We start from the raw sequence: 15,156 nt of genomic DNA, 5'->3' as shown, positions 1-15,156 counted from the left end.
TGTCAACACTACCTTGGTGATGCAAGTTTACTCACTAACCAAAGAACGTGATGATCTTTTGAAGGACAAAGATGCTCTCGAAAATGAAGTCTATGACCTTGTGGTTGAGATTGTAGACCTAAGAGAAACAGTCTTTGGGACTGTTGCTTCTAACAAACACTTAGACAAGTCCAAAGAAAAAAATTAAATGCTTGGTCAATGAAAACAAGTGTCTAAAAGATAAGGTAGCGTGTCTTAAGAAATAAATAGAGGTTCTTCATGAAAGGCTTACCTTTCTTCAAAAGGGTATGCCCGAATGTAGCACTTCTAGATCTACTCCTCATCATAGATCCGATGAACTCGTTGATCTAAGCAAACGTCTTGATGAGATGACACTCAAGTATGAAGAGTCCAAAGAAAAGGTCGGATATCTCGTGTCTAAACTCAACAACCACACCCATGACTTCATAGTTGAGAAAAGGTTATCTTTAGAAAGTGTAAACAATGATGAACTCAAGAGGGAAAAAGAAAAGAATTTGCATCTCCTCTCAAGAGTCAATGACTTGACCAATGAACTCGTAAAAGCCAAAAACATCACTGAAAAATGGGAAGGAAGTCAAACCGTGTTAAACTTTCTCACAAGTTAAACCGAGAGATGTAACAAAGTTGCTGGTTTGGGCTTCAAATGGAACAGTCAGACTGATTGTTGCATCCAGAGGCCTAAAACTGATTTTAGAAGAAGGAAATACGTGGGTCTTCCCGAATACATTATTTGCAACTATTGTGGTAAGAAAGTTCATGTTTTTAATGGTTGTAGAAAAAGATTTGAGGACATTAACAAGAACATCAAAGTAATAAAGCAAATATGGATTAGGAAAGACACCGTAAGATATGTTGATCACAAAAGGGGACCCAAGTTTGTTTGGGTTCCTAAACTCAAAATCTAATCTTGTGTAGGGCTTGGTGAGAGGCGGCCGCAATTGGTACTTGGATAGTGGATGCTCTCGTTACATGACGGGTGATAGAAGCCAATTCCTCTCACTTAAAGCATACAATGGTGGCACGGTAAGGTTTGGTGACAACAAGAAAGGTGAAGTAATTGGCATTGGAAAGGTTGGTAAGTCACCATTACTTTGTGTCGACAACGTGCGGCTTGTCAAAGGTTTGAAGCATAATCTCCTTAGTATTTCTCAACTTTGTGATAAGGGTAATATTGTAGAATTTAGTGCTAATATGTGTCGAATAATTGATGCCACTACTAATGAACTAATACTCAAAGTAAGACGTGTCAAAGACGTGTACTTAACTAATTTGAACACTATATCCGGTCACACCATGTCTTGCATGAGTGTAATGAACAATGATCTTTGATTATGGCATAAAAGGTTTGGTCATGTTAGTACTAAAACTCTTAATACCCTTAAAAGACTCGACTTAGTTGAAGGTATTCCCAATATGAAGTTTGATTTTGATAAAGTATGTGATGAATGTGCTAGAGGCAAACATGTTAGAAGTTCCTTTAAATCCAATAGAATTGTGAGTACATCTCAACCTTTACAACTTTTACATATCGACTTGTGTGGACCAATGAGAACTAGAAGTAGAGGTGGTAGTCGTTATGTGCGTGTCATTGTTGATGATTACTCTAGGTTTGTTTGGGCACTCTTCTTAAGCTCGAAGGATGAGGCATTTGATGAGTTTCTAATTTGGTTAAGAAAGATTCAAAACAAACTTGATTTAAAACTTGTTTCAATAAGAACCGATCACGGAACCGAATTCGAAAACTCATCATTTGGTGCTTATTGTGATGACAATGGTGTAGACCATAACTTCTCGGCTCCTAGAACCCTACAACAAAATGGTGTGGTTGAAAGGATGAATAGGACCCTTTAAGGTATGGCTAGAACAATGTTATTATGTAGTAAGTTGCCTAAGAACTTTTGGGCCGAAGCGGTAAATACCGCTTGCTACATTCATAATCGTGTCATGATAAGGAGTATATTGAATAAAACTCCCTATGAATTGCTACGTGGAAGAAAACCCAATATTTCATATTTTAGATGTTTTGAAAGCAAATGTTTTGTTCATAACAATGGTAAAAATAACTTGGGTAAGTTCGATCCACGTAGTGATGATGGAGTATTCATTGGCTACTCCGATCATAGCAAGGCCTATAAAGTTTACAATAAACGAACCATGTTGATTGAATAAAGCATCCATGTCATTTTTGATGAATCTAGTGTGCTTGGACAGGTACAAAACGTGGAAGATGATTATGATGATGACGATGAGTTTGAGATTGGTCTTGTTCGAAAGGACTTCGTGTTCGAGGATGAAGAAGCTCCCAACGCTGACTCGCAACAGACACAGGGACTGTCACCTTCAAAGGAAATCAGCAGCTCGGGGGGGGGAACACGTAGCACACACTTTGCATGTTTCTTCTCTGGATGCAACAGACCCAACGACTGTTGCCTCCACTTCCAGAACTGATTCAACCCAAAATAGTGATGATGAAGATCACTCCAAGCAAAAAGAAACAGTCACTGTGACTGATGCTATTGAGGGGGAACAAGAAACCGTTGTTCCAAAGAAGTGGAAACATCAAAGCTCTCATCCACTCTCTAATCTCACAAGCGATCTCAACTCGGGAATTCGAACAAGATCATCCCTCAACAATCTCGCTCATCTCAACGAATATTGTGCCCACAATGCCTTCCTTTCTCAAATTGAACCCTCAAATGTAACAGTCGCTCTGACTGATGCAGACTGGTTGCTTGCCATACAAGAAGAACTCAATCAATTCAAGAGAAACGAGGTATGGCACTTAGTCCCTAGACCGCCTAATCGTACCGTCATTGGTACTAGGTGGGTCTTTCACAATAAGCTTGATGACTTGGGAGAAATTTTAAGGAACAAGGCTAGGCTAGTGGTGCAAGGTTATAACCAACAAGAAGGTATTGACTATGATTAGACCTATGGACCGGTAGCTAGACTTGAGGCCATACGATTACTTATAGCTTTTGCGGCTCACAAAGGCATTAAACTCTTCCAAATGGATGTTAAAACCGCTTTCTTAAATGGATATTTGGAAGAAGTTGTCTTTGTAGAACAACCACCGGGTTTTGAGAACAATGATTTGCCTAACCACGTTTTCAAATTAGACAAAGCTCTTTATGGTTTAAAACAAGCACCTAGGTGTTGGTATGATAGATTGTCTAAATTTCTTATTGAAAATGGTTTTAAAAGAGGCTCCGTTGACAAAACATTGTTCTTAAAGTCACAGTCAGACGAACTGTTGGTTGTACAAGTATATGTTGATGACATTATATTTGGTGCAACAAATGAACTCCTTTACTTATATTTTTCGGAACTAATGAAATCGGAGTTTGAAATGAGCATGATGGGTGAGCTAGGATTTTTCCTTGGGTTCCAAATTAAACAATCAAAGGATGGAATCATGATTCATCAACAAAAGTACATTAAGGAAATGCTTAAGAAATTTGGGATGACAAATGGTAGGTCACACGATACACCTATGGTAGCCGGGTCCAAATTGGACAAAGATGAACTCGGTAAGAATGTTAGTGAAAAGGTGTATAGAGGTATGATAGGCTCACTTCTCTACTTGACCGCAAGTCGTCCCGACATTCTCTTTAGTGTTTGTTTATATGCTAGGTTCCAAGCAAATCCGAAAGAATCCCATTTTAAAGCCGTTAAACGAATTCTTCGGTATTTGATTGGAACACAAAATCTTTACTTATGGTATCCCTTACATTGTCCTTTTGATCTCATAGCCTTTTCGGATGCGGACTATGCGGGGTGCACGGTTGATAGAAAGAGCACCTCCGGAATTGCAACATTCTTGGGTCCTTGTTTGATTTCTTGGGGCTCAAAGAAACAAAACACGGTAGCTCTTTCAACGGCCGAAAGCGAGTATGTTAGTGCCGCACATTGTTGTTCTCAATTACTTTGGGTAAGACAACAACTCTTGGATTTTGGTATTATTTTTGACTCCATTCCCATAATGTGTGATAATACGAGTGCAATAAATATTTCCAAAAATCCTATTCAACACTCTAAAACCAAACACATTGATATTCGTCATCATTTTATTCGTGATCACGTGAAGAAAGGACATGTTAGACTTATCTTTTGCAAAACCGAAAATCAAATTGCCGACATTTTCACTAAGCCACTTGCAAGAGAACATTTTGAGAAATTTAGACTAGAAATTGGGTTAATTAATTGCTTGTGATTTTTAGTGTGAATTTTGCTAATTTTCTTAATTGATTAAACTAAAATGGACATATGTTATTAAGTGTTCTAAGTGCATTCATATCATTTTTAGACCAAAAATTGACACCATATTTGTGAGTCGATAATCACTCAACCTCATATCTAAATTTACGTTTATATTATGCTACCCTTGCGTTTTATTTCGAGTGATCAAATTAATTATTTGGGCCAATTACCCCACTCACCTCATTTATTGTTTGGGCCACCTATCTCCCTTAATCCCGTCCAAATCCCTACAACCCACAAACTTTTCACCTCCCAAACTCCCTCCATCTCACCTACCCTTTAACTCTCCTTTTACCCACCATGGTCAAAACGTCCTTCAATACCACAATACCCATCAAAACAGTGAAAATGACTACCCCATCCGTCACATCTGACCCACCACCTACCTCTCAAACCATGTCTTCCCAAAAAGATTCCTATGCCTTTCCTCGACAACAAAACCCATCCACAACCCCATCACCTACACCTAACCCAGAACCACCAAACCCTCACCCAACACCTATTGCCACCATTTCACCAACCACGGTCCCATCTGACAACGTTCAAATCTCCACCATGGTTGGGCGTCGAACCCGAGGAGGTCGCAAAAAGAATACAGCGGTCCCCAGCTCCTCCGTCGAAACTGTGAATGTGGATGTTGATGAGAGTGAAGAAACTCCGGTTAGCACAACTGAGAATCCGACTATGTCTGCCGATCCCACTCCGACTCCGGCAAAGAAAGGTAACAAAAGAAAAGAGAAAGCTACTTCATCGCAATTACCCCCTATTTCCGAAAGTGTCGAACAAAGTGACATTGAAACCCCCACAATCAATCATCCTGTTGAACCTTCTCTTGAACCTCCTTCCAAAAAATCGAAACCTTCAAAGAAAAAATTGGTATACCTATCTCCTTCTGATTCCGTGTCCCTGATTTCCAAATGGGATATGGCTAGTGTTTGGCAACAACTCGAAAACCTGGATCTCCCTACCTCCATCTACAAAAATTGTGAAAAATTGATGAACCCCAAAGCTATTCACTCCCCTCGAGTTTATCATCAGTCTTGGTACGAATCTCCTGCTTTTCATCCCGTCCAAGATATGATTGCTGCTAAAGGTTGGGAAAACCTTCTTGAAATTCGTGAACTCGTGTTTGTAAGTGAAGTGGTTCAGTTTTTCGCGACTGTGCTTGTGGACAAGTCCGGTGATTTCCTCACGGCTAAGGTAAATGGTAAAACCCTTAAACTCCTTCAATCTGATTTTGCCAATGCTCTAAAAATTCCACCCGGAGGTTATGACAACCGCCCAGCCGAGTCGTGGGTTCCCTTACCATATGCCTCCCCTTTATCAGTTGCAAAAGTCGTGTTTCCCAAAGCTGTAACTTGTGGACCCGTAAGTAACACCACCATACCCCCCTCTCTTCGCCTTATTTTCAACATTATGTGTCGCTCCATTTACCCTTCGGGTGATCGGGGCAAATTATCCATAGCTCAACAATACCTTATCTATCACATAGCCACTCACAAAAAGGTCAATTTAATTGGGCTCATGTTCAAACGCTTTGCCCTCATCTCGGCTAAACTCCGAAAACCCTCAAAAAGTGTCCTTCATCTTCCCTATGGTATGTGGTTGTCGGTGGTGCTTAAAGCACAAGGAGTCCTTATTAGCTCGAGTGTGGGATCTTTGGATATGTGTGACACGATGAGTGATGGGCAAATGGGAAAAATGTTGATTAAGGTTGAAAATGATGAACTTATTTCGGTGAAAATCAAAACGGATCCGGAGGGTGGGTCTACTAGTCATGTTGGTACAGGCAGTTTGAGTGAAGTATTTCAAGCCATTGCGGATTTGAGTGCTTGGGTGAAGCAATATGCGCTTCAAAAAGATGCGGTTATCTCGGCTCTTGCCTCCACCGTGGACTTAATTCGTGGAGAAGTGGATATCATTTCCACTCTTGTCTCAACCAAGGAGCACGGTGATGATGGTGTAGCTGACCCGTTGGATGAAGATCCCTTGGGTGAAGAGTCGGATGGTGACCAAGCCTCCTCCCCGTAGCCAAACCCCCTTCCCATATTATCCTTGCTTTTGTCCCACCTTGTTGCGCCCTTTTCAAAACTGTTTTTCACTCTTAATACTTTGCTTGGTGGTATATGTTAAACTCTTTTTAGCCGTGGTGAACTATAGTTAGACTATGTTTAATCCGTATGTTTGTGTTGACCTTGTTATCTTGTCACGTGTATATGTGTCTTTTTTGTGTTTTCTTATGCATGCTTGCTCTTAAATGCCTTTGACATCCCTGCCCTTTTTGATGATGTCAAGAGGGGGAAAAGGTAAACTCATACTCTTAATCTCTTTGCATATTGGTTAACTCATAACAAGGCCTAACCTTCATAACTTTTACTCTTGATTTGGGGCAGTGTAAACCTGTCATGGTACGTATGATCTAAGTTCCTGCTCTCTAAGGTAATATAGTCCGTTCTCTCATATGATCTTGCTTGTTTAAAAATCTTGAAATAAGGTGTTTACATTGCTTACATTCGTTTTAGGGCTTGTCATCATCAAAGGGGAAATTTGTTGGGTTCCTTTGATTGACGATAACATGCCCATTTAATGTGTGCTATCTTAGTTTACCTTTTCAGGATCTATGGTTAAATCAAGCTTGGATTAAGAAGTGTTGAGTTGTTGATCATCCTATTGTATTGAGTCCTAGGCGTCATCTAATGTACAATTTAGAAAGTAAAGTATTTTAGAGTAATAGAAACAGTCAAGACCACTGTTACTTTCACAAGTAACAGCAGCCTGGACTGTTGCCTCAATTTGTAACACTTGAACACTTTCTTATCTTTCAAAAGCCATTTACGTGTCTTATATTTTGAAAGATAACTTTCAGATTTTTACAAGGATTTGGCCTTCTAGAAAAAGTGGTTTGAATAATTATCATTTCAAAATATTTCCTCTTTGTGCAAATTTGACCCTTTGGTCTTTCATAAAACAAGAAATGCTTTTTGCCATTTTTGTGTAAACTAGTCATCATGTGACTTGTTTTCCCTTATTTGTTTTCTGAAATTGCATGATCTCTTTTGAATAATTTCAAACACTCTTTCTCTCTTTTGCCTTTTGAATAAGAACCTTCTTTGGTGCAAGTTTGGGAAGTTGTTGAGACTCATCACATGTGATGGTCTTTGACCCTCAAAACCCTAACAACTCCCTTGCTCATCCTCTCTATAAAAGGCGTGCCTCTTCCTCTCATTTCTTCAAGACTTTTCTGAGATTTAATCTAAGTTTGCAAATTGTTTTTCAATGCTTAAAAATCGAGTCATATCTTTGCAAAGCTTTTAAAAGTCTTCAAGTGTTACAATCATGGCTACTGTTACTTTAATATACTAGACTCTCTCACTTATGAATTGTTGATCTTGTAAAGTTGTCCACTTCAATTCTTTTTAAGAATAAGTTAGTGGAAGCTTGATCCTTATAACATTATTAGTGTGTGTGTGTGTAGAGTTTAGGACGGAGTAGTCTTCAACTCTTTGGCAACCGGAGTAGGTTGCGAGTTGGCTTGTTCTAGAACGGAGTAGTTCTTGAACTTGTGTCACAACCGGAGTAGGTTGTTGTCTTTTTATTGTACGGGTTTTTTAGTAGTCGGAGTAGATCACTAAAATAAATCAATAAAAAGTAGATTGGACGTAGGCACTTGAGTTTCTTGCCGAACCAATTCAAAAATCTCGTGTTTGATCTTCTTTGTTTTATTCCGCTGCTATTTATCTTGTTTGCTTTGCTTTGCTTAACTTTCGAAGTAACAGTTCCAAATACTGTCACATTTGGTATGCGATCATACTCCATAAATCGAGACAAATAGCTACAATGTAATAAGCAGTTGTTACTTTCATACTTCAGCAAACATTCATTTTAATACTCGTTTAATCTTGCAATATTATTCGAAGTATTCTCTCATCTCTTTTGTTCTTACAACTCACTTTAATTAATAAAGTTGAAGTTAAAATTTTTAAATAGTACCTAATTCACCCCCTCCCCCTCTTAGGTACTCGAATCCATAAACTCAACACTTCTTCTTTTGTTGGTTCTCCATCCTTGGAGTTTTTCACAACCTCTTCTTTGTCACTAGCTTTAACAACTTCATCATCAACTTGTTTCTTCGGTCCTTCATATCTCGTACCACTCCTCAAGTGGATGGCACTAACCGTTTCATGTCTTGGGGGATTACTTTGAGGTGGTAATTGCCCCTTTTGTCTTTGAGAACTTGAAGATGCTAGTTGAGTCAATTGGGTTTCTAACATTTTGGTGTGGGCTAGGATGTTGTTGATGGTGATGTCCTTTGCTTGACTATCCTTTTGCATTTGAGTGAAAAACTCTTGTTGATTCTTTTGCATTTGGAGGACCGCTTTTTGAACATCAAAACCTTGGTCATTTTGTTGATTGTATGGAGTTTGGTTTTCGTAACCTTGGTTTTGGTTGTAAAAGGGTCTTTGATTTTGGTTTCTCATGGGAGGTGGGGTGTATGTTGGTTGAGGGTTTTGAAAATTTTGGCTTTTGTATGAGAGATTTGGGTGGAATTTGGTGTTTTCATTGTAATAATTAGAATAAGGGGTACCACTCTTGTATGCTTGAAAAGTATTCACTTGTTCATTTGTTCCCCTACATTCACTTTGGTCATGTCCCAAAGTTCCACAATTCTCACATATCCCACTTGGGATTGATGAAGATGCCGTCATGGCATTAACATGATGCTTTGGTGATTTTGAGGCTTCTTCAAGTCTAGCCATAGCTTTTTCGAACTTCAAATTGATGGTATCAATGTGAGGACTAAGTTGAGCACCCAATTGAGTAATAGAGTTTCCTCCTCTAGTAGCCTTGCGAGGTCTACTATATTGTGAATTATGGACTGCCATTTTCTCAATCTTGTTCCAAGTTTGATTATCGTCAACTTCGGTGAACATACCATTTGATCCCATGTTGAGAATGTTTCTTGAGTCTTCATAAAGACCATTCCAAAATTTTTGAACCAAGAACCACTCGCTAAGTCCATGATGAGGACATGAGCGACAAATTCCCTTGAACCGCTCCCAAGCTTCATACAAAGATTCTTCATCTCTTTGCTTAAAACCCGTAATTTGAGCTCTTAGCATGTTAGTCTTTTCCGGTGGGTAGAACTTTTTGTAGAAAGCTAGAGCCAATTTCTTCCAAGAGTCAATTCCGAGAGTATCCTTATCAAGGCTCTTCAACCATTGTTTTGCGGTGCCAATTAGAGAAAAAGGGAATAAGACCCATCGAATTTGGTCTTGAGTTACACCGGTTTCTGAAATCGCATCACAATAGTCACAAAAAGTCTCCATGTGAGAATGAGGGTCTTCACTAGGCATCCCCCCAAATTGGCTTCTTTCGACTAATTGGATAAATGCGGATTTAGCAATGAAGTTTCCGGTTAAGTGTTGTGGTGTGGGAGTACCATTGGGTAGGTTCTCCTCGGTTGGTACGAAATGTGATGAAAATTTAGGCATTGTGGGTTGATTTTGTGTTGGATTTTGTGTTGGGTTCTTCTCACCTTCTCTTGCAAAAGGGTTGACGAACTCAATAGTGTTTGGTTGAATATCTACAACCTCACCAATACCTCTCAAAGTACCTCTAGCAAGTCTTCTATTGTTTGTGAAAGTTCTTTCAGTTTCGTGATCAATAGGTAACAAGTTACCTTGTGATCTTCTAGACATGCAAAATATCAAACAACTTGAAAATAATTAGAACAAACCTTGAGAGGTTTTACTTCCTCAAGGCAAAGAAAGACACAACTAATAACAATTTAATAAAATCTAAATCAAGTTAACATCGTCCCCGGCAACGGCGCCATTTTTGGTCGGACTCACTTGGAGCTTAATTTCGGTTACTAGTCGTTAGGAGCACCTAGACCAAAACAATATTTATATCTCCACAAACAACTCTACTATTAGTAAAGAGGTAAGTAAAGGTCGGATCCCAAGGGGCGGGTATTGAAGTAAGATTTTCAATTGTAAGTAGCGGTGTCTAGAGGTGTCACAATTTGGGGTTTGAAGTAGAAGATCACTAAACTAAATAGCAATAAAAGTAAACAAGCAAGATGATTAAAAAGGGGTGTAAACAATTTATAAAAGGCACTAGGGTGTCATGAGGTCATAGGGGATTCATGGGAATTGATCATACAAACATATTCTCAAATTATAAGCAAGCAATTATTGTTGTGATGGATCGAGTTGGTTTATATCTTACTATCCTAGGAAGGTTTGGGTCCCGGAGCCGAATCGATTAGATTGTACAACACCTACAAGTCGACTTAATCCTCCCTACTTAACTATATACATGTTCTAATGAGACTCGAGTTGGTTTATGTCTTACAAGTCTCATTGAAAAGGCAAGTGATAGGTAAAAAATGCAAGGATTCATAGGCTCGCATTTCATCAAACATAACATGTGCATAAGTTGAGATCACAACAAGCAAGCAAATAAATTATGAAAACATATTAAATTAAGCATAAATCATTCCCCATGTTGATTTCCCCTAATTACCCATTAACCCTAGTTAAGGAAACTATTCACTCATTATCAAGTTTAGCATGTTAACAAGGTTGTCAATCACATTAACAAAGCAAGACATGATGAATAAATGAAGATGATTAACAATAATTAAAAAGGGATTAAGAGAATTATACCTACTAATGATTCCAATAATAAAGCAAAGAATAACAGAAGTACTTGATGATTGATTGGAAGGTTGTCAATCTCCCAATAATAACCCAAATAATCTTCAATTACCCAAAATAAAAGATGAACACAAGAGAGATTAAGGAAATGAGATTTGTATTAAGACTTGATTAAAAGTTGATTACAAGATTAAGAAGAGATTAGAATGATATAAACTACACTAGAGATTGATAAGAAGAATATGATTATCTAATTTAGACTAATGGGGTATTTATAGTGGGGATTAGGTACACAAATTAGGGTTTACTAAGGGCTTAAATGACGATTAAGTCCTTGAGGAATCGCTCCTCTCAAAAGAGATGCCGGTCTCCTTTTTGCCGGTCATTCCGAAATATGCGCATCCTTCATAGAACAAGAAGAAAACAAAAAGTTGCTGTAACACAATCCGAGCGTCCAAGGCAACGGGACGAGCGGATTGCCTGGCTGCTGGACGAGCGGATTCCTTGGCCGGACGCTCGGATTCTGGCCTTCTTGGACGAGCGTCCCGAGGGTCAAGCCTCTCGGATTCTGGGTCAGTTTCCTTCTTTTCTTCTTTTCTTCTTTTCTTCCTCCTTCTTCCAACAATCCTCGGGGATCTTGTCGGAGATGCAAGGATCTTTCCTCATCATTGCCCATCTACTATATATGTACAAAGGCCTTCTAGTCTTGTCTTCTCTTTGATGCTTGGTCATTCAATTCAATCAATTTAGCTCTATTTTGCCATGAAAATGCAAGGTTTGCACTCCTTTCCTACCAAGGGAACAAAACCTCAAAGAATATGCAAAACAAAGGACTAAAGATAATAAATGACATAAATATGCACTAAAAAGCATGGGAACAAGGCTAATTCGGGGGCTAAATATGCTCAAATAATGGTCACATCAAATACCCTCATCGTCTAGAAAACATAAATAATTTAAAAAATCGGCAAATAAACACATTAAATCTGGTTTTTTTTAAAAAATGAATGAACCATGGACGAAATGTTGAGATTCAACAATCGACCATGGACCAAATAAGGAGATTCAACATTTGACCATGGATTAAACGAAGAGACTCAACGTTCACCATGGTGTAAACGTTGATTTTCAACGTTTGCCATGGTGTAACATTGAAGAGTCTATCGATCCGAAATACTCAAGAGGGGGGTGAATTGAGGATTTAAAACTTTTGAAAGCTTTTTCGATTGTATGAATATAATTGATTATTTAAAGTTTATTGATTAAACTTTAACTAATCAACTAATGAATGTAAAACAAAATAAACAAACGAACGAAAGAGAGGAGACACACGGTTTCTGAAGTGGTTCAGTTTCACAAGTCGAAACCTACGTCCACTATTCTCGATTAATAAATTTAGTACCTTTCTACGGATTACAAATTTACTAACCCAACTTGTACAACTAACTCTAGTTGTAACTCAATGAGTACCGTTAAATACTCGAGTGACTAACTTACGCTAATAAGAAAGCACTAATGATTCTTGCAAAGGTTCACGTTAATGAACAAGTAAGAAATCAAATAAGCACTATTATCTTATAACGATAACTTAACAAATGAATATACGAGTTTAAAAACACACGACCTTTCAAAAATAACAAAACGGTTTTCTGCTTTGAAACACACGATTTTGCTTTGTGAAAATAAGATCAATTTTTATGCTTAAGGTCTCTGCCTTAAATGTTGCAAAGAGCAAAGTATTTATAGGAAGGAAAGAATAAGGCAACTCGGTTTCTAGAAACCCTAATAGCCGAAAATAGGAGATATATTAACAAATCATATCTTCTATTATTTCTTTCCTAAAAGCCTAAAAGATAATAAAGAATATTCCAAAAGATAGAATATAATCTATTCAATTATTATCTTTACTATAAGTTCTAAGATATGATAAAATTTTCTAAAACAAGAATATCTTTTATCATAAATAAATATATTAAGTAAGATATATAAGATATGTAAGGATATAGAATCTTTACCAAATATATCTTAGTCTACACGAGATGTCACGGCTCATATGCCTCGTGACTCGTGCAAACCCTAGCTCAATATATGGGTTAAAATTTAGGTTTTAAGAGAGGCTTTGTTGAAACCCTAATTAGTAGCATGGTCCAACTCATATGTTGACCCAAAACGACTACTAGTCAACCTTCAACAAGGAACCGAACTCCGCACTAAACCGGGCTTTATCAAGTAAATACTTTTATCAAAACATTTAAAATAAACTTTAAACAATTTTAAAAACAATTTTAAAACATTATATGTCGTGTATAGTAAACTCAGAATCTCAATGTTACAGTAAGAGAGCTATAACATTGAGCTCTTTTACTAGTAATGTTATAGCTGCAAAGCTATAACTTTACTAATTCAAGAAACTCATTCTTGGTTATCATTACGAGATAATCACCTATACTATTCTAATCTTCAGGGAGATCTTCGAGTATAGGTTACGTCATCATCCAAGCTTGATTAATCTTTAGACGGATTTCGTCTTCACATAAATCTTGAATGAATCTTCACATCGTTTGATCTTGAATTGAGGCTTGACTCTTGTATACTTCCGTCACAACTTCCTTTGTTGCTTGTATTAAATAAATCGAATCTACATGACTTAGACAAATGATTAAGCGCAACAAGTATATAAATTATAAAGCACCTTGACATCATCAAAACATAAACATATATACTATATGGTTCAACAAATTCCCTCTTTTTGATGATGGCAAGCCTCCTAATTTTGTGACTAAGTAAAGAGTTCCCCCTCAATATAATACCGTCATCTTAATAATAAAGATCAACGCAAGATCAAGACGATTAACATAAAATCGAAACTTTAAGGACTTTAAGAGACAATTGGTCTTGACAAGGAGCAAGCTTAGGTAGATGCTTACCATAGACGTTCTTTCCCCCTCTTGACATCATCGAAAAGTTAAGAACAAAACTGAAATGACTAGAATAATATAAGACGAGACAAGAGATAAAATGTCATAGAACATAATATTAGCACGCATAACTATAAGCATCTAGAGGATTAATTATCATACAAACTTAAGAAAACATGTTCGATACCTAAGGGCCGAATAAACATATGTTTAGAGAAATACTTGGGCCATAATCCACAAGTATATGCCAAAATGGGCCGAATTTAAGTTTGCAAAATACACCATCAAGATAAAGAAAAGATACTAAAAAGAGAAAGTGCTAGATAAGGCAAGGTGAGACAAAGTCAAATGTTTCGGGTTTTGTATGGGTTCACTTAGTCAGGGCGGGTACGATGTTCCAAGGCATCGAGACGATCGAAGGAGCTTCTCACAAGCTGAGAAAGACTTTGAATACTTCGTTCAAAGTTGAGTATCTTCAAGGACAAAGCTTTAGTCGCCTCCAAAGTTCGTGATTGATCGTTTGCCATAGCTTTTTCATGCATAACCAAAGCACCGCCTTGACTAGTGAGAAAGGTAAGACGATCTCCATGTGGGAACACTTCCCCACGGATGGCCTTCAATTCCCTCTCAAAACCCATTAGCCTCTTATCCACCTCATCCATCCAAGAATAAACCCGAGAAGCATCCAAACCCGACTCCAAAGACCGTGATGGTCCACCTTGTGATAAAACCATAGCCAAGTTGGTGGATTGATCCTTAAACTTCTCCATTAAAGTAGTCATAAAACTTTCCTATTTTGTCTCCATTGGCCCCAAACCCGAATCACTCGGAATCTTCTCAACATCCTCGACAAGTAATAACTCGGGTCCATCAACTACAAGACCCATAAGCTTAATCAAGCGATCACACATACAATCCTTTGCACTTACACCATAGCTATCCCGTCCCACCACTCGTTTCACTTCTAACAATCGAGACACCCACATCCCATATGGAAGGTCGATTGTTGTACTAAGTTTCTCCTTGGTAACCGTGAGACTCGTTTGGACTATACGATGTAAAACAAGACTCGCTAAATTCACCTTTTGTCCTTCCAACCATGAGTAAATAATAATAGCCTCATAACGTGAAACCTTGTCTCGTCCTCCTCTCCTCGGCACAACCGTGTTCCAAAGAGAGTTTAAGAGGAACTTAATTTTCGCCAAGAGAGGACCAACAACAATGTTCCCACCATCCGTCCCAACATCCTCAAAATACTTCTTAACCAACAACTCCTTGTCACTAACAACATTGGA

General features: G+C 38.1%; 1 non-coding gene across 1 annotated transcript; it reads left to right on the top strand.

The window, feature by feature from the left end:
• The first annotated feature begins 9,294 nt into the window (after positions 1–9,294).
• Positions 9,295–9,401, top strand: LOC141610367 (small nucleolar RNA R71). Its single transcript, XR_012528273.1, has one exon. It is a non-coding gene; the product is annotated as a small nucleolar RNA R71 (small nucleolar RNA).
• Positions 9,402–15,156: the final 5,755 nt, after the last annotated feature.

Source organism: Silene latifolia, chromosome 10 (assembly GCF_048544455.1).
Source record: "Silene latifolia isolate original U9 population chromosome 10, ASM4854445v1, whole genome shotgun sequence".
NCBI lineage: Eukaryota > Viridiplantae > Streptophyta > Magnoliopsida > Caryophyllales > Caryophyllaceae > Silene > Silene latifolia.
The sequence above is the reverse complement of the archived record's forward strand: the minus strand, read 5'-3'. Positions and strand labels throughout refer to the sequence as shown.